This window comes from Scylla paramamosain, chromosome 10 (assembly GCF_035594125.1).
Source record: "Scylla paramamosain isolate STU-SP2022 chromosome 10, ASM3559412v1, whole genome shotgun sequence".
NCBI classification, from domain to species: domain Eukaryota; kingdom Metazoa; phylum Arthropoda; class Malacostraca; order Decapoda; family Portunidae; genus Scylla; species Scylla paramamosain.
In genome coordinates, this window is record NC_087160.1 from 11240001 (window position 1) to 11264619 (window position 24619).

Below are 24619 nucleotides of genomic sequence, written 5' to 3' on the forward strand. Positions count from 1 at the left end.
TAATGATTCACTCAATGGTTGGATTTTTTTTATGCCTTTTCCCCTTTTTTCGTATATAATTTCTTGTGTTATATTGCAATTATAGATAAATTGGTTCATTATGCGTAGTGAGGAATGAAAACAATATATTTTCCCTTTCCTTTTCGTGGTTCTGTGTAACTTTTGACCCAATTTTAACATTTCAGAACCTGTGTGTGTGTGTGTGTGTGTGTGTGTGTGTGTGTGTGTGTGTGTGTGTGTGTGTGTGTGTGTGTGTGTGTCCCTGGTTGTAAGTGATTAGCGACTTATCTCTAATCCTCCTTTCCTCCTCTTGCTCCTCTTCCATATCCTCCTATTCTCTCCCCTCCCATCACTTTCACGGCCGCTACCCTGCTCCCTTCCCTTCACTCCCGCTAATCCTGTCTCCTCCCTTCTCATGCCTCTACCTTCGCCTTCACTTTCTCGACTCACACGTCATCCTCACCGTCACCGTCACCTGTGTTATCCTCTCTTCACTCATTCTCTTCCCCGCTCTTTACCGTTCCATGTCACCTTCACTCTTTTCCTTCTTCATTGTCTCCCTTTTACCTGTCACCATCGTTCTTCCTCCCTCCTTCCCACGCTCATGCATCACTCCCCCTTCCCTTATCCGATATTTTCTCTTCTCCATCCCTCGTATCTTCTTCCTTTTACTCAGCGCCCCACTTGGTCCTTTTTAATATTATGTTCATGATAAATTTTTCCTTTCCTTCCTTATCATTCCCTTCTTTCTTCTTGCTCCGTCATTCCTTCCTTCCTTCCTTCCTTCCTTCTCCTTCCTTCCTTCCTTCCTTCCTTCCTTCCTTCCTTCCTTCCTTCCTTCCTTCCTTCCTTCCTTTACTTACCTTTTTCCTTCCTCCTTTCATCCGACATCTTATCACTTTACCCTTCACGATGTTTTCCCTTCTCATTCTTAGCCTCCACTCGCTCCTCGCTGGCATCGTTTCCCGTGACGGCGTGTCGATCCTGCTCAGGCTCGCCGGGTGTCGGGGCAGTGACGGGCAGGCTGCCCTCGAGAGACGGATCACGTGTCGAGGCACTGAAAGGGACGTAGTGCGTCCCGGCTGGTTGGGGGTGTCCTTGTCCTGACGGCGATCAAAGTAGCTCATGTATTAGCGTGAAGGAGACTCGTCCGGCGTTTTCTCACGTCGTTGGGGTTTCCACAGAACGAGTTCCACGAGGGCGTCATGTCAGGCTGTCCAAATTGGTTCCGCCCTATTACACATTTTTAAAAGGATGTGAAATAGGGCAACGTTGTTGGGCGTATCGGCATGATAGGTGTCCCTGAGGACCTCCTGGACGCTGGCCAGTCCTGTATCATGTGGCAAGAATGAGGTTATGGAAGATCAGAGTCTAATTGATATCCCAGTGAGAGGCCGACGAGGCGGGTCAGGGTTGGGGTGTGGGAGTCAGCTGCGCGTCTATTGCCACGATCACCCTTGCGGCCCTTCCCATGATAACGGAACTGATGATAAGACCTTTTTGTTACAATCTGTCTTGAACAATCTTTTCTGCTTGTCATAATTGATCTTGAAATTATCCTTGTTCCCCTAAATTATGCCTTTTAATAGTCTAGATATTCTAGCCATTTTATCTTACATCAAAGAATGGATAGGAACAACACTATGCAGTTATCAATGATTCTAGGAAGCCACAAGCAGGTAGCGTGGAAGGCACGGTGTGTTTGGCTCACCCTCCTCGGAGCCGTAGGAACGCCCACCTCGCGGCCACCCCACACCCGACAACGGTAACAGACGGGCCCCAATACGGAATATTTCCACGTGAAGGGAAACAGATTTTTTATCACTGTATTGATAGGTCAATTTCCATTTATATTTTTTTTTCGTACTCCTTTCAGAGTACGAAATGCGTGTCTTGTTTGAGCACGAGTTCCGACACACGGCTGGCAATGACAGGATACTGCGGCGCCCCGCCCTGACGTGGTACGCGGTCACTGGGTGTATTTGGCCGCGGCCTTGGAACTTCTTTATCTTAAGGCCCAAAGCTTTGGAGCGAAGGGTGTTGTTTGGTTTACAGAATTTCAAGGTGTTCTTTATATTATTCGCTCCTGAACGACGAATAATGTTTGAATAATGTTGACCGTTTGGTGAAAGGTCAATGTCCCGTTGTGGTGAGCATTTCCTGGTAAATCATATTTCTCTGCAGGCACACTGAACGTGGCCAACAGGGGTCTTGTCGAGATAGGGAAACCTTCAAAGTACATACTAAATGTCGGAAAGTCCTTTAGAGATGTTTCCCGTAACGGTGGTGAGGTGAGACTCAAAGCTAAGCTGAGCACAATTGCCTGGTGCTTTTTGACGTCAGCGGGTAGGCAGGGGACCCCGCACAGCCCTAGTGTCTGTGCTGGGAGAGGCAGGCTGCGGGATGGAAGCGTGGGTAGCGTGCTGTGGCCTCCGTCAGGGTGGATGTTTCTGCTTACACGAGGAAAGGAAAACATTCCCGACAATTTTGTTGACGTCGGTAACCTGCCAATTCAGGATGATGAATTTTATCATCGTGATTCATGGTTATTGAGCTTTTTCTTTTCCGACAAGGTAATATCGAGCTCGGCTGAAGATTAATTGATTACTCTGATGTTTGACGTTTGGAAAAGGCGGAGGTTCTCAAGGGATACGGGGCCACTATATTTACTATATTTTTAGCCCCGAACAGGGAAGAAATTCAAGGCCCCTCAAGGCGCCGGGAGGGTTGTAATGATCACCTGGAAGGTCCTGTGGGCTCCTGGAGGAGCGTATGGTTTCTTGAAGGTCACTGTGTAGCTTTGGGGTGTTAAGTCATCTTTGTTTCCTAGTGATGAAAGTTTGTTGGATATGCTGTAGTGTTCTGTAATTTCAGTGAGGGGCAGTGTAGCCTCATGAATTGATGTCACATGAAGAACCTGAAGAACTATTTCTGAACTTTGGGGGGTTCCGTGGTGTCCTAGGGGGCTTTGTCAGGCTCCGGAGAAGCTTTATGATGAGAGACTCAGATTCCTAAGTGACCTGATGTGGAGTATTATTTAGTGTCTGTGTGATCTTCTAAGGGTCCCTTTGGCATTAAGGGAAACAATGAATGATTCCTTTGTGTTTTAAAAAGCTTCTGTAATCCGGAGGACTCTGTGGTCTCCATAATAACTCTTTGCTCTCTAGAAGGTTTGTATGGTATAGCTAAGTACTCTACGGGGGGAGGCTCTATCATCTCTTAAAGCGAGGCTCTTTTCGATTACCGGGGTTATAAAATGAATTGCAGCCGACCCTGAGCAGCTCCTTTCACCCAATTGCGCTCCAAGTACACACAACAAAAGCTTGAATGAAATTACCGGCGCGAGTGGCGGACCAAAAGCCTCAATTAAAGTCGCCTTTTAAGGGTTAATGGCTCGAGAAATACGACTCTTGCACTTGAGCTTCATCCGGTCTCTCCTCTTCTCTTCCTCGGCCTGTGTTCCGTCAACTTCCGTTTTGTGCATTTTCCCTTTCCTTTCCTCGCCTCCGTTATCTTCCTTCTGCCCCATTTTTTTTTCCTTGCTCTTTTTCCTTCTTTCTCTCTCTGTGCTTTTGCTTTTTCCTTGTCTTTGAAATTTCTCTCTCTCTCTCTCTCTCTCTCTCTCTCTCTCTCTCTCTCTCTCTCTCTCTCTCTCTCTCTCTCTCTCTCTCTCTCATCTCTCTCTCCATCTCTCTCTCTCTCTCTCTCTCTCTCTCTCTCTCTCTCTCTCATGGTCAATTTCTTCTCCCATACTCTCACTTTCCTCCTTGTGTTTTTATGTGCATATTTTTTTGCTCCACATGTTCCCTAAGTCTGTCTGCGCTTTTTTCCTCTCACTTTTCGTGGCCACTCTTCTCCTACCCCCTCACCGGCCTTTCTCCCTTTCTCTCTCTCCTCATTACCTTCCCAAATTTCCTGTTATTCTCTCTCTCTCTCTCTCTCTCTCTTCTCTCTCTTCTCTCTCTCTCCTCTCTCTCTCTCTCGTCTCCTCTCCTCTCTCTCTCTCTCTCTCTCTCTCTCTCTTCTCTCTCTCTCTCTCTATTTGGTCATATTACTTTTTCAAGTTGTTTGATCTTTTTGTGCCGGTTATCAAAGAAAACTGTCGTACATTTTTCTTTAATTACTTGTTCACCTCTCACTTAATTCTCTTCTGAGGTCTTTCGCCGGCATCGTCTTTAGAGAGAGAGAGAGAGAGAGAGAGAGAGAGAGAGAGAGAGAGAGAGAGAGAGAGAGAGAGCGTTTTTCTTCCTTGTCTCTTTCTTACCTTTCTCTCTCTCTCTCTCTCTCTCTCTCTCTCTCTCTCTCTCCTCTCTCTCTCTCTCCTCTCTCTCTCTCCTCTCTCTCTCTCTCTCTCTCTCTCACACACACACACACACACACACACACACACACACACACACACACACACACAACACACACACACACACACACACACACACACACACACACACACACACACACACACACACACACACACACACACACATCCCCACTATATATCATTTTCCATGACTTGCTTTTAATCCATTTCTTGTTTATCTTTCTCATCTTCGTGTCTTCCCTTCTCCTGCATCACCCCCTCCTTCACCCCCCTCCTTGGCCTCTCCCCCCGCACGTGTCCCCGCCACGTGTCGACTCTTCTCGCTCGCGCGCACTTGTTAATTAAATTGTTCCTGTTCAATTTTAAGTCCTCGACCCCCCTTCGGCCCCTTCAGTGGCTTGAAGGGGACAAGTGTGTCTTTTGTGCAGCCCGCTACCGCTCGAGTGTGAAATCTTTAATTGTGTAACTATCGAGCGGCCCTTGGGATTATATGGCCACCGCCTTCACAGCCTAGGCCTACTCGGTACTGCCATGTTAAATTTATGACCCACTTATGGCACTGCATGGAAAAAGGAGCCGCTAGGTTGTGATTCATTGCCTCGCATTATTTTGTCGCAATTATTCATTTCACTGGTGTCTTTCCATTCGTTTTTTTTATTTTTTTATCATCATTTATCTTTCTTCCTCCTTTACAGTGTTTCTGGAGCTCTTCTAACACGTGCTTTGCTTGTTAGTTTTTTATTGATTTTTTTTTCTACAGGACTAATAGATATTATTTTGTGATTATTTTTATTTTACTGTGTTCGTTCTTCATTTGTCATTTATTATTTTTTTCACTTACCATTTATATTTTATTTATTTATTTATTTATTTTACTTATTTTATTTATTTTACTTTTCTACCAGTTTCATTTCTAAGACTCTCAAGTAAGGATCTTATTGCTATTTTCCTTGTGTGCAGCGTCACTTCCTCACAGACACACACCTGGTCCCAGTCTGCAAGGAAGGAAGCGTCGGCGTTTTAGTGAGGCTGTGTTTGCACTGCAGTCGCCTCGAGTTACTCTGCTAGTGGTTCATTTATATGTACATTGAATCTTTTCGATGTATAATGTACATCAAAATGAGTCTTTAGTCTTTCCTTAGGGTCCTAAGGACAAAAGATTTATTCACTGGAAAAGAAAAGGAGTGGAAATAGGGAGTTAATATGAATACAAACAAGAATGGAATGAAAGGAGGTGAGGAAAGTAAGTGAGAAGGAGGTAGAAGAGTATAAAAGATAAGAAAGGTTCTAGTGAAACTAAAAGTACATGAGAACGAAAATAATAGGGTACAAAAAGAAAAAGAGAGTTTGTAGTTGAAAAAAAGTACAAAATAACAAAGGAAGAACAAATAGCATAGGACCGGTTTATGTTACAAGTCTATTTAAGAAAAAAGAGTAGATAGAAAAAAAAATGAGTTATAGTCACATAACTAGATTAGAAAGGAAGGAAGAGAAGGGGAAAACGTATCGGAAAATATATAGGCAAGGAGGAACAAATAACACCAGACCGATTTACCTTACAAGTCCATTTGAAAAAGATCAGTAGAGAGAGAGAGAGAGAGAGAGAGAGAGAGAGAGAGAGAGAGAGAGAGAGAGAGAGAGAGAAATAGGGTTATAGTCACAGAACTAGATGAGAACGGAAGGAAGAAACAGGAAGAGACGGAAAGGAAAAATATATAGGAAAGGAGAAGGGAAAACGGAGCCAATCTAAGACCCAAACAGGAAGACATTAACGCCTCAGTCGACACCTCCATGATTCACTAAGTGTGTTGGGCGGAGATGAAAGACGGGCGAGTGCGGCGTGACGGCCCACACGCCTCCAGGTCCGCTCATATCCTGTTTTTTTGCTTCCAAATGTGCGCCGGGGCAACATTATTCACTGAGAGACACCAAGTGGTATCCGCCTCCCTCCTGCCTCTGTTGTTTCCCACTTCCGCCCAACATCAGACTTGAGAAGCGAGAGGATGGGGCCTTTGTTAGCATATATAGTATTACTGAATTTTTGGGAGGAGGCAGATCTGTAGCAGTCAAGGCGACACGAAGAACAAAGATAGTGGTATTGCGTAGTGGTCTTTTTTAGCAGTATTAACAGGGGTAGTGGAGGTGATGGTGATGGTAATGAAAGTAGTAGTAGTAGTTGTAGCAGTAGTAGTAGTATAGTAATAGCAGCAAACTCGTATAGCAGCGGCGTCAATACTCCTTACGACTAACCACTCGCTCCTCCGCTGGCTCCTATTCTGGCGCCTCCCCCAAGGTCGCCCTCAGGCGCCGGAATTGAGTGCAAAATAGAGCACATAATGAAAACTGTAATTTACTTCCTCTTCGGGGTAAAATAGGAAGCAGCGTTTTATGGATCGATTAAGTAACATTAACTTGTTCACTGTGCTGGGGTGAGGGACGGCAGAGGAGGAAGTGGAGGGAGGTGTGAGTCTTCCCTGAAATAGAGGGCGTGACTCCGGCCATTTAAGAGCAGATCCTTAGCGGCCATAACTTTCCATTCACTCTAAGGATAAAATCTTCCAACACAACCTTGCATTTTCGGAAACAAACAAATGCTATTTTATTGCAACAAAACAAGAACGTCTGCAGATACCACATGACGCTTAGCAATGGAAAACAATAAATCTTTTGATAAACAAACTGGCAATACATCGTTCTTAAACCGCGGAGTCGACAGCGAAACTTGGAAGTAGAAATACTTGTACTCGCGGAAGGAACAACTTTTTCCTGTTTGCCAGCGACGTGATCATCTGTCTGTTGGCGTGAGTTTATGGTGTGACTTTTTAGGGGCAAGTATGTGTAACTACCGCGCTGAGGTGAACCGTCACTCAGTGGTCGCCATTCAGTAATGCTATCACCTCATGGAATTGGTAGTATCGACGTGTTTCTCGATGGCGTTGTATTTACACATGAATGGGAGAGACTGCGCCCTGAGGTTTTACAGGAGCTTTGTCAATAAGGCAGCTACGAGGTGCTGACGTCAGGAAAGGGAAACTTGCCGCCGCGATGAAATACTGAATCGTCCTTGTCACATATGAAGAGGTTTTGGAGACACCTCCACAACGTTGTCTCCTCCCACCGCCATAAACATCACTCCCACGAGTCCTCTACCCGGCCAGCTCTTCCTGATGGTGAAAAAATCGAGTCGTCATACAGCGATCAATAGCGGGGCTCGCTGGCGTAAGGCGCGGCGAATCCATCTGACATGGAGGGGACAGGGCGGGACGAGAGGGGAGGCGGCCGCGCTCGTGGGTCAGAGGAGGAAGCTAAAGACGGGGAACGTGTACGTAAGGGAAAAGACGAAGCAAAGGAGATCTTCCGTGTGTGTGTGGTGTGTGTGTGTGCTGTGTGTGTGTGTGTGTGTGTGTGTGTGTGTGTGTGTGTGTGAATCTTTCTGTCTGTCCGTTTGTGTGCTTGGAGGGAGGAAGGGGGTGGTAGGTGCTTACGACATGAGGCACTTGGGCGAATGTGGAGGAGGATGACGACGAGGATAGACGCGGTGGGAATCTTCGGAAAGGAAGGGTAGTGTTGCTTGTGGGGGGGCTGTTCCCAAGGCTGTTTTTGATATTGGATGAAGAGAGAGCGAGATTTCAGGGCGAAGAATATAAGGATGGACCAAAGGAAAGGATGTAGGAGGGAGGCGCCTGTTACAGGGCTGTGACGGGCCGTGTAGGGCGGGACGGAGCGGAGACTGATATTTTTGAGTATCAATAAAAAACGTGGGTCGGGAGAGATGCGCTGTCAGGAGGAGGCGGAGCTCATCCCTTAATGGTCAAGAGTCTGACGGAGACGGAGGCGGCGGACGAAAGGGGGTGGGGAGAGAAAAGGGTTGGAGTTTTGCTTTGAGTAGAGAAGGAAGAAAAAGGAGCGAGGGGAGGCTCAAGGGGAAAGGAAGCATAAAAATATCTTACAATATATGGGGCGTGAGAACCTGGCTTTTTGACTGAAATACCGTCAGCTTCATTGTAAGGGAGACACTGATGACGTCAGGGCGGCTGATGTGTGGCTGTGGGCTCGCCGGCATTACCATGGCTGGGAAACACATGTGACTTGGAGCCGAGGGGAAGGAGGATGCCGGATAATGGCCAGAAGGACAGTGTTACGCGCGGGAAGCGTAGCATAAGAAGAGGAACAAACTCATAACAGTCTCAAATCCTAACGAAAACGCTGCCGAAGAATCACTAACGCTGGTCTGGCACGATTTTTTTATTTGTTGTGTATGTGCGTAATTTTTTTTTTTTTTTTCCAGTTCGTAACCTTTGAAAACCGAGACGGAGCTTTGTGATCGCCCCTCCTCATACTGCTGAATGGGTGTTGTGATAATGTGATTAAGTGTTCCCTTTGTCATTGCGGTCGGCCTTGTGTGTCTGGGATACTGTAGAGTGGGAAGGGCAGCTGGATAGCAGTAAGGGGGCCCGAGCAAGACCCAGCAGCTGCACACAGGGGAGCGGAAGGGTTAGTGAAGCCTGGGGCGGACAGAGATGTCGGGACATGAGAGAGAGAGAGAGAGAGAGAGAGAGAGAGAGAGAGAGAGAGAGAGAGAGAGAGAGAGAGAGAGAGAGAGAGAGAGAATTCTCCACAATGCAAAGGGTTATATTGTCTTTCGAAAACCAAAAATCACACACACACACACACACACACACACACACACACACACACAGCACACACACACACACACACACACACACACACACACACACACACACACACACACACACACGGGGTTTTAGAGCTAATGAATAATAATAGATAATCGAATAACTGAAATACGTAATAAGCTTTACGGCCACCTTAGTGATGCACAACGTGTAAGGCAGTCCGGCCCTCTTACCGCCAGGCATAATGCATCAGTGGTCACTTTCCCCTGCGTCTGTTAGTGTATTATGCACGAGCGTCGCAGCCACTGATGCATGCATGTGAAGTGGTCAAGACGATTAGGATGAGTGCAGGTTCCTCAGTATTATGTCTTTTTGTTATTCGACCTTGCAACACAGAGAGAAAAATTCTTCGACTTTGTGTGTGTGTGTGTGTGTGTGCTGTGTGTGTGTGTGTGTGCGTGTGTGTGTGTGTGTGTGTGTGTGTGTGTGTGTGTGTGTGTGTGTGTGTGTGTGTGTCCCTGAAATAGCCTTCCATTTACCGTACATTTGGTTGGCTCTCAAGGGGAAAAGCAAATTAGAATTAAGTGTTAATGTATTTTTCTCTAATTTGAGAGAAATATGCGCAAAAGCTTAATCTCGCCATGTCAACATTAAAGCTCACTTTGCTAATTACTTCGGCATGCTTTTCATGTAAAAATATCGAAGTATGTTTTTATCAGGAGATAAATAATTAAAAGCTGTCATTAAGAGGACACTCCTGATGGCCTGGATTGTGCCAATGAGATATTAATTATTTAGAAAGGCTGGCCCTGGCTTAGTGCTGCCCTCTCTCCGCCCAGCGTCGCCCATAGCGGCCCTTGGTGCAGCCCCACCGACACTCCTACTCTACACATATACGGCACATGTACACACACGCACACTGGATAACCTTGACTATGTACACTTGCTCAATACTGCCCACACACACACACACACACACACACACACACACACACACACACACACACACACACACACACACACACACACACACACACACACACACACACACAACCACACACACACACACACACACACACACACACACACACACACAATTATCTCGTCCACCATTCAATATCATTTTTATTTATGTATCAAGAAAAAGAGGCGACACGTAATCTGCTCTCTATAATTAAACGATACAGATAGATAGCAGGTATGTTAATTAACCGTATTTATCCTTCAAACCAAAATTTCATGTTATCTTTGTTCATAAATCTTTCTCGTAACAATACCAATCAGTTCTTTGCAATGTATACATTTTCTTGTCACTCTTACTTCCACTGTGCTTTATGTTTTCCTTGCATTGTATGTTTTCTTATTTTATTAAAATTTGTCAGTCGGACGGTTTTTGCAATGGGATAGCAGATCAGAGGACTTGAGATCAATGAAAAACGCTCAAGAACGGAAAAAGTGTGCTGCAACATACATTTTTTTTTCACGGGAACTAGACCAAAAGACTGTCAGACATACTCACGTCAGGCATACGAATTGGGTAAAATATAATTATATAACCTATTAAAGCACAGAAGTTGACTGGTATTTCAACTGCTACGTTCCTTCTGCAGAAGTATGAGAAAGTGTGAAGCATATTGGCCGGCTTCAGGTGAGGTGGCGCTGTTGTTTTTTTTACTTGCGTGAGGGATCAATGCTTGCATCTTGAACTGTTTGTTGTTTCCTGTACACCACATGCCGCCTCCGCTCTTCCTCTGAGGCATTTCTTCGTTCCTCCACAAGATTTTTTTTCTCTTTTTTTAGTCAACTCTCATCCCCAGCACGGCTGTATATATCCTTCCCAGCTGCTGACTTTGATGTATCACTGAAATATTTCCGCACCTTCACACACTTCCATTCCTTCCTCTGCATCCCTCTCACTTCCTTTGTGCCGTCTTCCCCTATGGTTCTGCTGCAAAAGGAAAGAGATGTAAGAAAAAAAATACAGTAAGAAAATATCGAGAATGGATTTGCTTGTGAAAGTTTAATTTCTACTTGAGGGAGGACCGGAGGAGAGGGACGAATAACGAGTTAAATGAAGGAAGCGGGTGTAGGCAAGAGGATAATAAATAATGAGGAGATGTCAGGAAGAGGTGCGGAATGAGGGAGGATTGTGATTGGAAATAGCGAAGAGATGAAGGAGGAAGACTAGGAGGAGGAGAGGAGGAGGAAGAGCAGGTGCAGGTGAAGATGACAGGAGAGACAGTGGGATGATGAGATTACCTGGTGGAGCACTAATGATGACGGCCATGAGGCTCAGGATTACACCTTGGTATTTATAGCGATACTGAGATAATGATTAGTTATGCGCCTCGTCCTAATGGGAATCAGAGCCCATGACAGCCCGCGAGATAAACCATAACATCGCTCACACATTTGCACTGCCTGCGCTCTCTCTCTCTCTCTCTCTCTCTCTCTCTCTCTCTCTCTCTCTCTCTCTCTCTCTCTCTCTCTCTCTCTCTCTCTCTCTCTCTCTCTCTCTCTCTCTCTCTCTCTCTTGCTACCTGACTCTTGGGATTTTAAGGGTAGTTGCATGCTGACAGCTCTGGTAGTGACTCGTTGGTTGAGGGCTGTCTGTGGTTGATGTGGTTAGGGAGGGATTGGGTGTTTTGTGGTGAATGAAGGGCTGCTCTGGTCTGGTGGTGGTGAGGTGTGTATATGTTTTGGCGGTGGTGAGAATTGTTTTGGAAGTGTCTTGATAATGGCAGTGGTAAAGGTGGTGGTGCTGGTGGTTTTGTACAGGTTTTTGAGTTGTGATGGTATTAGTAGTCATTGTGATGGTGTATAGGTAAGGTAGCTGACACACACACACACACACACACACACACACACACACACACACACACACACACACACACACACACACACACACACACACACACACACACACACACAAAGCTGAGTGATAGCAGAAGGTTGGTGGTGATGGTGGTGGTTGTGATAGTGGTGCTGGTGGTGGTGGTGGTGGAGGAAGATTCTACTGATGGTTCTAAACTTGAAATCAGATTTCCCTCAACACAAATTCTCCTCCACTCCGCCCAAAGACTTCTGCAGTTGACTCATCCACGTCAATCCACGTCAATGAGTGGCTATCCATCCACCCAGAGGCCTCATCCATCTCCCCATTCATCTAGTCACCCACTCAGCCACCAAGCCAGCCACCCAACCAGCCATCCTCCCACCCACCCAGCCGTTGCCTTCTTCGCCTGACTTTCCTCCCGATCCTGCCCGCCCTCCCTCCTTCCCATCCATCCATCTTGTCCTGTACATCCTGTAATTGGAGGAACTCGCTCTGCTCTTCTTCAGGAAAATTACAGCATTTGAACACGGGTAGCCTATCAATCACGAACATAAGATTCAAATTCCTGTTTCTCTCTCTCTCTCTCTCTCTCTCTCTCTCTCTCTCTCTCTCTCTCTCTCTCTCTCTCTCTCTCTCTCTCTCTCTCTCTCTCTCTCTCTCTCTCTTCTTTCTCAACTTTTCCTGTTTTTTTTTTTTTATTTAAAAGATTTGTTTATTTATTCATGCCCTTCGGTTCCTTGTGCTCTCTCTCTCTCTCTCTCTCTCTCTCTCTCTCTCTCTCTCTCTCTCTCTCTCTCTCTCTCTCTCTCTCTCTCTCTCTCTCTCTCTCTCTCTCTCTCTCTCTCTCTCTCTCTCTCTCTCTCTCTCTCTCTGTGACGCTTTCCCCCTGTGCCTTCTCGTTCCCCCTCGTTTTCCCTCTTAATCTCGTTTGTACCCTTTCTTTCCTCTGCCCCCTTTGCTCTTCCTTTCTAGTTCTGTCTTTATTCACTCCCTTTTTTCAATTTCTTGCCATCGTCTCTGGTGTTTCTTCCCCCTCCATAATTATCTCCTTACCCATGTTCACTTTCCCCATCTCTTTCTTTCTTTCAACATCCCTCCTCTATTCTTATTCTGTTTCTCCTTCCTCCCCTCCTTTGTCCCTCGTATTGTCTTCCTCATTTTTTTTTTCTATTTCCTCTCTTCTCCCAAGTATTTTCCGCACCTCTTTTATCTCCTCCTTCTCCTCCCTATTCCTTTTAGTCCCCCTATTCTCTTACTCCCCTCCCTCCTTTCTTTCTTTTTCTTCATCCTTCTTTCCTTCCTTCCCTCGGGCTTACCAATGAAGCGGGTAAGAGGAAAGCGAGGAAAAAGAAGTTTGTCCCGAAAATCAATAACACCTGGACTTCATTTCTCTTATATTCCCTTTTCTGGGGATTTTTGCAAGGTAAGCAGGTTGCGAGAGGAGAGTCGAATAACGCAATCACAGCCGCTCCAGAATTCCTCTGTCGGGACGCCCCCTAGACACCGCTCCGAGGAAAATGGATCCCACCATCTGATTGAACGAAGGGTGAAAATGCCTCGCAGAGTGATTGGAGGTTTGCGTCCCTTTCCCCTCCAGCCCCTGTATCCGCGCTACCACCCCACCGCCCCTCCCCTGATCCTACTGCTGCTGCTACATCCACGAGACACAGGATAGTCGGCAGTGCTAGGCCTGGTGCTGGGTTGCTGAGCCTAACGTGGCGGTGCTGAGTACTCCCGAGAAACGCTGAACCTGTTTGCCGGTGCTGAACAATGCGCGTCAGTGCTGAGCGTAGCATGTGGAGGCACTGAGCTGAGCTTGGTGGTGGCAGGCTTAACGTGGCAGTACTGGGATTAGCATGGGTTTGCTGTAGTATCGTGGCGATGTGTAGGCAAGACTAACATAGAAGTGTTAAACCCGCTATGGTGTGGCGGAGCTACACTCATCGTACTGGTGCTGAACAAAGGGAGCTTGATGCTGGACTTGGCGCGACGGTGCTGAGGCGAGCATGATGGAATAGGGTCTTGTTGGCTGTTCTGATTAAAGTGGTATTTTTGTGTAAGACGCCGTATTGTATGGCTAACAGAGTGTGTGTGTGTGTGTGTGTGTGTGTGTGTGTGTGTGTGTGTGTGTGTGTGTGTGTATGTGTGTGGGGAGGGGGAGTCTAGAAATTCCTCAGCGTGGCAAGAATACAGGCAGACAGGTGCAGTGTCAAGTGCCACCTGCCGCGCACCACTGGAGGCGTGCCAGCAGGTGTGTCCACGTGACGCTGCAGCTGGTGCTTGTTGCTGCGGCACGTGACGGGGAGCTGTCAGGGGGAGAGATAAGCAGGGGGCTGACAGACGGCTGGTGCGGGGTTAAGAAGGGTGGATGACAAAGGGTTGGCGCTCCCCCGGCCCCGCTGTCTTCTTGTCGTCGTGTCTCCCCAACACATAATTCTCCTGGGCCTCCCGCAAGCCATATTTCTTGCTGTGTTTGTCTGCGTCGCTCCGTGATGCTTCGTTGCTCCTCACACATTCACCGCCCTGCTGCCGCCGCCGCCTTGCCGTCTTTTTGTCTTCGCTGCAACATGATGGTTATCGTGTTTACCATTATTATTATTATTATTATTATTATTATTATTATTATTATTATTATTATTAGAGGTAGTAGTAGTAGTAGTAGTACTAGTAGTGTAGTAGTAATAGTAGTAGTAGTAGTAGTAGTAGTAGTAGTAGTAGTAGTAGTATTGTACTGTAGTTGATTTTGTTATTTTTAACAGTGTTGGTAGGTGGTAGCAGTAACATTTAGTTGTAATAGTGAGCGTAGTAATAGAAGCAGTAGTAGTAGTAGTAGTAGTAGTAGTAATAGTAGTAGTAGTAATAGCAATAACAACAGCAGTAGCGCCAGCAGCAACAGCAGCAACAGCAGCAGCAGCAGCAGCAGCAGCGGCAGTAGTAGCAGTAGTAGTAGTAGTAGTAGTAGCAGTAGTAGTAGTAGTAGTAGTGTAAGGTTCACTCTTTCACTCCCTTGGTTACTGTGAGTATTGCCTCCATCTCGCCATCTTCCAGCGCCGCCTTAATCTTACACTTCACGCCTCAGCCTTCCAACCCTTCCTTCCCTCCCCTCCTTCCCACTCTCCCCTCACGCCATTCTCCTCACTCCCCTTTCCTTCCTCCTCCTCTCCACCCTAAGTCCCCACACAAGTTTGCACGGCCCGCGCCTACCATAAACACAGGGCGAGGCGGCCTTCCCCCTCCTCTTCATTTGCTTAATTAATCTGCCCTTCTCCACCTCCCCCCATTATCTTCCGCTTCTCCCCAAAACTTGTACAAATAAGCACAATGATTTAGTTTCCACTTAGCATACATATACATACATACATACATACATATCTACTCACATACTTACATAAATAAATGCACACATGTACAGACAAACAGATGGACAGATTTGGGTCCTAATCCATTGTTAATCTCGCCGCGCTCTTTGTGTCTTCCATTAAGTAGTCCTCCCACTCTCTCTCTCTCTCTCTCTCTCTCTCTCTCTCTCTCTCTCTCTCTCTCTCTCTCTCTCTCTCTCTCTCTCTCTCTCTCTCTCTCTCTCTCTCTCTCTCTCTCTCACAATTTCCTCCCTACCCATCCTTCTCCAGCACCTTCCCCTAACACGCCACCCATTCCCTCTCTCTTGCATGGATACTCTCCCTCTGCCTTATACGAGCAAATTTTCGTATCATTTCTCTAAGTTTCCTTTTCCTTCTTCCTTTCTTTTCATCATTTTATCACATATTTCCCCTCTCCTCATGCACTTTTCCCAACCCTTCCATCTATTCCCCATGCACACCCTAGCCCACCCGTTCATCTCCATACACATTGTAACATCCTTTTCTCTGACAAAACCTAAGCTAGTTTTTCTCCCATGCACACTTTAGCATATTCTTTTCTTCTCCATCCTCCTTGCACAAGACTTTCTACTTATTCCCACCCTAATATTGTCCATCTCACTAATGCAAGCCTTTACCAGTGTCTTTTCACTCTTTCATCCCTTTCAGTGGTAAACTCCGAAGCTCTCTACTTGTTTATGTGTTTCCTCTTCCCTACTTCGTGTACTTGGGCTGCCTCAGAAGAGGAGTATCAGGACACAGCCTGAACAAGATTGGGTAACTTCTTTTTATTCATTCTCTGACTTTGGGAGTAGCAAGTTCAGCGGGCTTATCTCTCTCTCTCTCTCTCTCTCTCTCTCTCTCTCTCTCTCTCTCTCTCTCTCTCTCTCTCTCTCTCTCTCTCTCTCTCTCTCTCTCTCTCTCTCTCTCTCTCTCTCTCTCTTAACCAATCTTTCTTAGACATAAAAAAAGAGAGAGAGAGAGAAAAAAAAAAAACACACACGCACACGTTAGCCCATACATCTTCTACTCCACTACACACACTCAAGCCAATCCTTTCCTCCCATTACAGTCAGCATACTGAAGCCAAGTCTCCCCCTTCCCTCTACACACACACACACACACACACACACACACACACACACACACACACACACACACACACTCGCACGCACCCGACACAACAAAGCCTATCTCCTCCAGTAAGCCTCTGTCCCTCTCTAGCGTGTCTCTCTGCCTTTCTCGCTCCAGTAGTGGCGGGGAACTTGTCTCAAACTAGTGGCTTCAAGGAGCGTAGGAATATCGGTGTGGAGTCTCCCGTTATCTGCCCCTCCCTTGCTATTTTTTTGGTTCCCTCATGATGGCGGTAAAGTCTCGTCCCCTCGTGTCCCGCTGCTGGCTGGCTGACTCTCGCGTTAGTGTCGTGTTGAGGCAAACCTTGTGCAGTTCTTAGTGTCCTTTCTCCCCCACCTCCTCCTTTCTCCCTTCCCTTTCGTGTCGCCTTGCACATACTCCTCTTCCCTCCATTTCCTTTCCTCTCCACCTGGTCTTCTTTATTCCCTACTTCTCTCTCTCCCTCTCTCTCTTTTCTTTGTCCTTTTTTGTTTTTTCCTCCTCCTCCTCCTCCTCCTCCTCCTCCTCCTTTTTGTTTTCTGTTGTCTCTACTGGAGGTTGTTTAAGGATTTTATGAAGCATGTAAATGTGTGTGTGTGTGTGTGTGTGTGTGTGTGTGTGTGTGTGTGTGTGTGTGTGTGTGTGTGTGTGTGTGTGTGTGTGGTTTATTTGTAGCTTTTACATGAATTCTTTTGTTGTTGCTTTTTGTTAATTATTTTTGAAGTTGCTTCACGAGTTTACAAGAATGACGAAGATTTAATATTTTCTGGTTTTCTTATATATATATATATATATATATATATATATATATATATATATATATATATATATATATATATATATATATATATATATATATATATATATATATATATATATATATTTTTATTTATTTATTTTTTCTCATTTTTAAGTTTTTCTCTTCCGTGTTTATATTTTTTTCCACCAGTTTTTTTTTTTTTTTTTTTTCTCCTCTAGCGTTCGTTTCCACTTTCTCTTTTTCCTCGTACATTTCACAGTATTTCGTCACTCACATCACACGTATCGTTTTTCTATTTTTTCGCTCCACTCTTTCCATATAATTCAGGCTCGTCATGTCCGTTCTCCACACTTTAATTGCCCGAAACAGTACCAGTTTCGCCTTTTTCTTCTCACTTTTCTTCTCTTCCTCTGTTTTCTCTTTTTCTTTTTTGGTGTTGCACGATGTTCATTCCTGCTTCTTTCTGCCTTTGTTCTCTTGGGTCTTATTCTCTCTTTCTCTCCCCCATTATCCCACCATTGTGTGTGTGGCGCCCTTAGCCGTGCGTGCTGCTGCTGATGGTGCTGCCGTGGCTTCATTGATCCCTCCAGACGGCTCGTTCAGGCCCCTTTCAGTAGTTACTTTGGCCCTTCTTCCAAGACCTCTTCCCGTCTGCCCCACCCTCTTCCTTCCTCCTTCCCTAATTCATCCTCCTAGAACCCCTCTCTTCCTACCTCCTCTCTCTCCTCATCGTCCCTTCTCCAGCAGACTTAGTCACTCTTCACCCTCCTTTCATCCCTCCACACCTCCCTCCCTCGCTTCCTCCCTCTTTCTCTTTCTCTTTCCCTTTTCACCCTCACTCTCTTGCCTGCTCGCCGATACAGAGTGGGTCGATATCGGCACTGGTGTCCGATTGTGTCCTCTTCTGCTTTCCTCTTCATCACGACTCTCACTCACCCTTGTGTCTTATTTTATGTCCTCATTCCTTACCTCCCACCACTCATCCATTTTCTCCTTTCCTGCCTTCATCCATCGCCTTGTTAGGTCCATGAGTCATCCATCATTATGAGCATCAAAAAGGATGATGTGTCTTTTCTTCCTGTACTTTATTTCCCCGCGGGACTCATCCTCCTGACCGCCTTTCGTGTCAACCCAAAGCTTGTTAATGGCGGTTCTTTTTCTCCTCTCTCGCACCATTTTTGTACCGGTTCCCTCCCACCTGGGCAGCTTCCTCCTCCTCCCTCACCTGCCTCTCTTATTAGTCTGGGCTAACCTCATTTTTCAGCACGTAATAGCTTCCGGTATTACAGAGCACGCAGATGCTCTCCCGTCCCCACCCCTCCCCATTCCGCCTCACCCCGCCCCACCCTATACACCCCGATACCAGTGACCCCTCGCCTCACTACTCCTTAACCCGTCAGCCCTCAATAGCGGCAAGCCTAGAGATAGAAACTTGAATTAACCCTTATCGGCGTGCACCGCCAGCTGGCTAGTTGTCGATAACATTCATTGCAAATTCTGTGTCTGGCGGGCCGGCGGGTGTTGTGGGCGTTTGGTGTGAAGTGGTGCCGGGATGCGGGGCGAGGCCTGAGGGTGCATACAATGTGGGGAAGTGACTCAAAAGACAAAAACGAGGAAGGGTTAGCAGGTTGAGGTGGGACGGCCCATGGCGATTGTGTGCAGGGTGGGGAGTGAAATGGGATCGTTGTGCAGAGAAAAACATTAAGACAAAAAGGTAGTTAGTGTACCTGCGAGTGTGAGAGAAAACGCGGGTATGAATCACAGGTGGGTGGTGGAACAAGAGGATGAGGTTGGAAGAGAAGGAAGTGGAGGGAATTACACCTCTGGCATACTGGACTGAGGAAGATAGGAGAGTCGTAGAGGTAAAAAAATAGTGAAGAAAGAGAAGCGTGGGTGAAAGATACAGAGATACCGGTCGTGCATCAAGGTGTTAAGGAAAAAGAAGCGAAAGAAGAGGGGAGAAAGAGGAGTCCTGGGGTAAGAGTTGGGAGGGGAAGAGGGAGTAGGAGAGGGAGTTATGGAAGGGAGGGGGAGGGAATTGTGGGGTGAGAAAGGTACCTAAACGGGGAGGATAATCGATTGTGCATAAATTTGATCTCCGTCTGATGACACAAACGACTCCTAAACCTTATGATGGCAGACGCCGAGCCAACTCAAGCCCTTCTCCCCCTCTTCCCTCTCCCCTCTTCCCTCTTCCCTCTTCCCTCTTCCCTCTTCCCCTTCTTTACCACTTTCATTCCCCCTCTCTTATCCAGCCCCTACTACCCCTCCTTTCTTAACAATCCCTCCCTCCCTCATCCCCCTCCCGACCTCCTCTGGTACACACTCATCCTCTCCCCTCTTCCATCCCAAGGGTTAATTCCTCATACTTTTTTAAATCTCTCTCTCTCTCTCTCTCTCTCTCTCTCTCTCTCTCTCTCTCTCTCTCTCTCTCTCTCTCTCTCTCTCTCTCTCTCTCAATACATCCACCTCAGCGTTTTTCTTCACAATTTCCATCGCGTTTTTAGGCTCCTCCTCCTCCTCCTCCTCCTCCTCCTCCTCCTCCTCCTCCTCCTCCTCCTCCTCCTCCTCCTCCTCCTCCTCCTCTACCTCTCATCTCCCTTTACAACGCCATCGCTGTCCCCTCCACCTACACTTTCTCTAACACATTATATCCGCTTCCCCCATAAATTCCATATGGTATTTCCATTTCCCATACAGAACAGAGCGTCTCTCTCTCTCTCTCTCTCTCTCTCTCTCTCTCTCTCTCTCTCTCTCTCTCTCTCTCTCTCTCTCTCTCTCTCTCTCTCTCTCTCTCTCTCTCTCTCTCTCTCTCTAAACACGCCTTTTCTCCCACGCCAACTGTCCCCCACTATCTTTTATCCTCCCCTCCACCCACGCCTCCCACTCAGTCACAGCTCCTTATAGTATATTCCCCTTAACCTCCTTCCACTTCACTAACCACGAGTCTGCTACTAACCCTTCCCTATAAAGGAGCATAAGACCCCTGCCATTACCCTATCTGGCCTCCCCTTCATTGCATGTTTCCATACACACCATTTTGCACTATTCAGTACAACCACCACCACCACCACCACCACATCCTCCTCCTCCTCCTCCTCCTCCTCCTCCTCCTCCTCCTCCTCCTCCTCCTCCTCCTCCTCCTCCTCCTCCTCCTCCTCCTCCATCACGGTCCTTACAAGCACGCCCCTACGTAATGTACCAGCCACTCTCTTCCTTTTAAACTTCCCCCTTTGTATTTTTTGCACAGCTTTCATTTTTTCCTCCTCCTCCTCCTCCTCCTCCTCCTCCTCCTCCTCCTCCTCCTCCTCCTCCTCCTCCTCCTCCTCCTCCTCTTCCTCCTCTTGTACCCTTACAAATTATATAAGACCCACCTATTGTAACAGGGAAAATTAACGTTCTGTATTTCCATATTAACAGCCGCTTGCTCTCGCCCTCCCAACCCTTCACACACACACACACACACACACACACACACACACACACACACACACACACACACACACACACACACACACACACACACACACACACACACACACACACACACACACACACACACACACATATACACACAATTTTTATTTTCTCCAGTTTTCTCTCCATTCTCTCATTCTCCCTCCTTTTCTCCTTCATATTTCCTTCCTGTCTTTTTGTATTCCTTCTTTTGCCTTCTGCTCCCTTCACTCCCTCTTTCATCTTCATTTTTCCTTCCTTCCCTCCCTCTTCCCTCCCTCTCTTACCTCCGCCCTACACCTCATCCTTCTTCCCTTTCCCTCTACCAATTGCTTGTTTCCCTCTTCTCTTTCTTCCACTATTCCTCTCTTCTTTCATCTCCTCTCATCAACCTCTTCCCTCTGTTCTCTCCTCTTTCTGTCATGGCTTTTCTGCCACTCTGCTCTCCTCCGTTCCTTTACTCTTCTTTTTTCTATTTTCATTTTCTTTCATTTCCTTTTATTTCTATTCCGTGCCTCCTTCCCTCCTCCATCCCTTCCCTTTCATCCGTTTTTTTATGCTTTTCTCTTCTTAAACTCCTTCACCTTTCTTTCCTTTGCCTTTCTTTTCTTCTCGCTCCTCCTCTCTTCCTCCATCCTTTCTCTCCATTCCTTCCTTTTTTATTCTTGCCCGACCTCGCCTCCTTTCTCGTTACCTTTCCATTTACTCTTTACTCCGTTCTTCCATTTTCCTCCCTTACACTATCTCCTCTTCATCCCTCACATTTTTCCTCCTCTTATGCATACTTTTTTTGGTGGTCGTGAAGGACAAATTATGCATCACCACTTTCCACGGCGGCCTCGGAAAGATGTCCACTGACCTTGTTACGATGGAATTACTATCAGAGGAATATTTATGCCTCTGCTGTAATTCCTGGTTGATTTGCGAAACGTGCTGTCTCGTTTTGTGTCATTTTTCCTCCTTCCCGTCTCGTGTTTCTGGGGTTTTTGTGTCGCTTTTTTTTTTTTTTTTTTTCATATTAGAAAGGCTGTAAAGGGTAGAGAGGATTGAGATTAAAGGTTATAGGGGGAGATGTGGCGTGTGTATGTGTGTGTGTGTGTGTGTGTGTGTTGTTGGGGTATTGCTTGTTGTTGTTGTTGTTTTCGTTCTCGTCGGCGTCGTCGATGTTGTTGATGTCGTTGGTAATGTTGGTAATGGTGGTGGCACTAGTACTGTTATTTCTTATTGTAAATGTTTATTGTATTCCTTACATAATGTCATTTACTCGTAAGTATTCATGAATTTTCAAAGGCTTTGTGCACGTCTTCCTATACATGTTTGATATTCCTTTGTCCTGCTCCCTAACACACTCCTTGCTGTTGTCCTCTCCTCCTGTCTCTCCTCCTGCACCTCCGCACCCAACAGCCTTCTTCCCTTCTTCCCAAGCCCTACAGGTACCTCCTCCTCCTCCTCCTCCTCCTCCTCCTCCTCCTCCTCCTCCTCCTCCCCCTCCTCCTCCTCCCTCCTCCTCCTCCTGCCCCCCTTGTCCTCCTCCTCCAGTGTCTTCTATTATACTGCTCACTAATTATACTGCAGGGAAATCTCCGACGTGGCATCACGCACGCAATTAGATGAGAAGCAACACTCTGTCCTCCTCTTCCTTCCTTCACCATGAGAGAGAGAGAGAGAGAGAGAGAGAGAGAGAGAGAGAGAGAGAGAGAGAGAGAGAGAGAGAGAGAGAGAGAGAGAGAGAGAGAGAGAGAGAATGCCTGACACATACCATCAGTCACTAGGTCCAACACTCATTTCTCCAGACATTCTAAGTAAAGTAGAAACAGGTAATGAGAGTTTCCAGTCTGGTGCTCACTCCTCCTGCAGCGCCCCCACAGTTTCCTGCATTGTAATAGCTTTAGAAGTAAAAATTTATCAAGCTTTTTCATTCTTTTACTTCTCTATTTATTCTTTTATCGTATTCAGGGTTCAGTTTTTTTTTTTTTCTCCCTTTTTATGAATTCTTTTGTCATTTGCGGTATTTTATTGCTATTCTAATTCTTTTATGTGTGCATCTACATTTATTCATTTATCAATTGTTGTGTTTCGTTCGTATTCTAATTCAGTTACGTTCTTTTTGTTTTCATTATTTCTGGTCTTTCGTTTCGATCATATTTCTTTTACTTCCACATTTATTCACATTTTTATTTTCATCGTTGTTAGAACACATTATGTTTCAACGCCAGAATCATTCGCTAACCTGTACGTTCCTTGGTATGTAAAACGTTGTGTGTATGCTTGATTGTTCTCTCTTAATTCTTTGTGAGTACTAAATATGAACTGAAGTTTAAATGATGCAACTTTTCTGCAGTACTTGGAGTAAAATTGAATCACGTGATAACTTGCCCAAGACACCGTGGATGTTTTGTTCAGTTTTGTATTTAATGGTTATAAGATTTTTTTTTTTTTTCTTGATTTTTAGTGGACTCGTGATGAGTAAATATGTACGTAACTGTACTGAAAGTTAACATTGACAACACAACACAGCACGCAGCTGGCTGTTGTTTATGACCTCCGGTGTTACTTTTTTTTCTCTATATGCCTATATAAGTAAACGTTATATTAAAGAAAATGGAGGAGAAAAATATTGGCTCTTAATATTTCTTTTTATAAACATTTGAGACAAGACAAAAAACATCTTTTATTGAAGCTGCATCGTATTTCATAAGCGTCATATTTCATAAGTAACACACACACACACATACACACACACACAATAGAAGTATTTTTTTCTTTTTACATGAATCTCTCAACTGAATATGTTTATGGTTTCAGTTATTCATCTGTGTTTCCTCAACAGTTTCATCTCGCAATTGTTTTTGATAAATACGGAATATGCCCCAAAAATATGCTGGATCGTGGGGCAAAAAAAAAAAAAAAAAAAAAAAAGCGAATTCTGACATTAAAGGTTTTATATTTTTTGGCAATATACTCAACCTCCATTAATTAATACTTCCTCATTACAGTATTTTTTCAGAAGGCTGTGCAGACTACCTGATGTTCATCAAAATATCCCCAAAAGGTCTATTAATTATGTGCCCTCTCCAATTTTTCTCATTAGTCTTATTAATTACTCCCTTTCTCCATAATACAGAGTGGTTCAGGAGCTCGCCGCCTCACATCGCGCAGGAAAACGCTTAAATTGCTTCTTTACAGCTCTGTTAATCAAGTTTCATTATTTATCACTCCATCTAACGGAAAGAAATCCTCTCAAACTTTTCCAACCTTGACATGACAGTTCAATCCAGTTTGTTATGGAGGTTTCTGGCGGCTCCAATATTTTTAAGTCACCCTCCACCACCCTGGTTGATTTTGCACTTGATCGCGTTTTTTGTGAAAGTTTTAATCTAGCCGAGTCTATGAGAGTCTGGCGGTGTGGAGGCTTTGGGAGTCCAGGCCACGGGGACCCTCTGGACGGAACGTGATAGCGGGAACAAGACATGGGGCAGACGCAGATATCCCCGTGCAGTCTTAGAAGAATGACTCTTAGGGAGCATTGGGTATAGGTGGTGTGGACTAAGGGCACAGACATATATACTCTAAGAAAAAGAGTTATGAGAGTATATATTACGAAGCAGGTGTTGGGGAGGTGAGTCTGGGTACATAAATGGACAGGATATACGAGTACGTTCAGAGTTCAGAGGAAGCTGTTTGTACGAAAGAGATGAAGAGAGGTGAGGAGTTCAGGGGAAAGGTGACGTTTGGTAAATGCAAAGAAATGCTTTTTAACACTTTACTTCCCCTAGCTATGAACATTTTTTCTTACTTCAAAATTTAACAGTATAGCTTGTCATTAACAGCCTGTTAAGGGTATGCAAAAGAAAAAAAAGTTTTTTTTTTTTTGTCTTCTTTTGTTTCCAGAGCAAGTCCGACCAGATATTTTAGAATCCCCCCAAATTTAAGTAAAGTTTATCATAGGTGCAGTACAAAAAGGTGTCCCTTCATCTGGGAAGGCCACTCCCCTTATCTGCGCACGGAGGGGAGAGAGTAAGAGCCTCCGGGGCCTTGCAGGGACTGTATAAAGGAATGAAGATGGCATCAGAGAAGCTTTGTGTTTTCACTTTGATTAGCAGTTTCAGATCCTCTGTACAGGAGAAACTCATATTA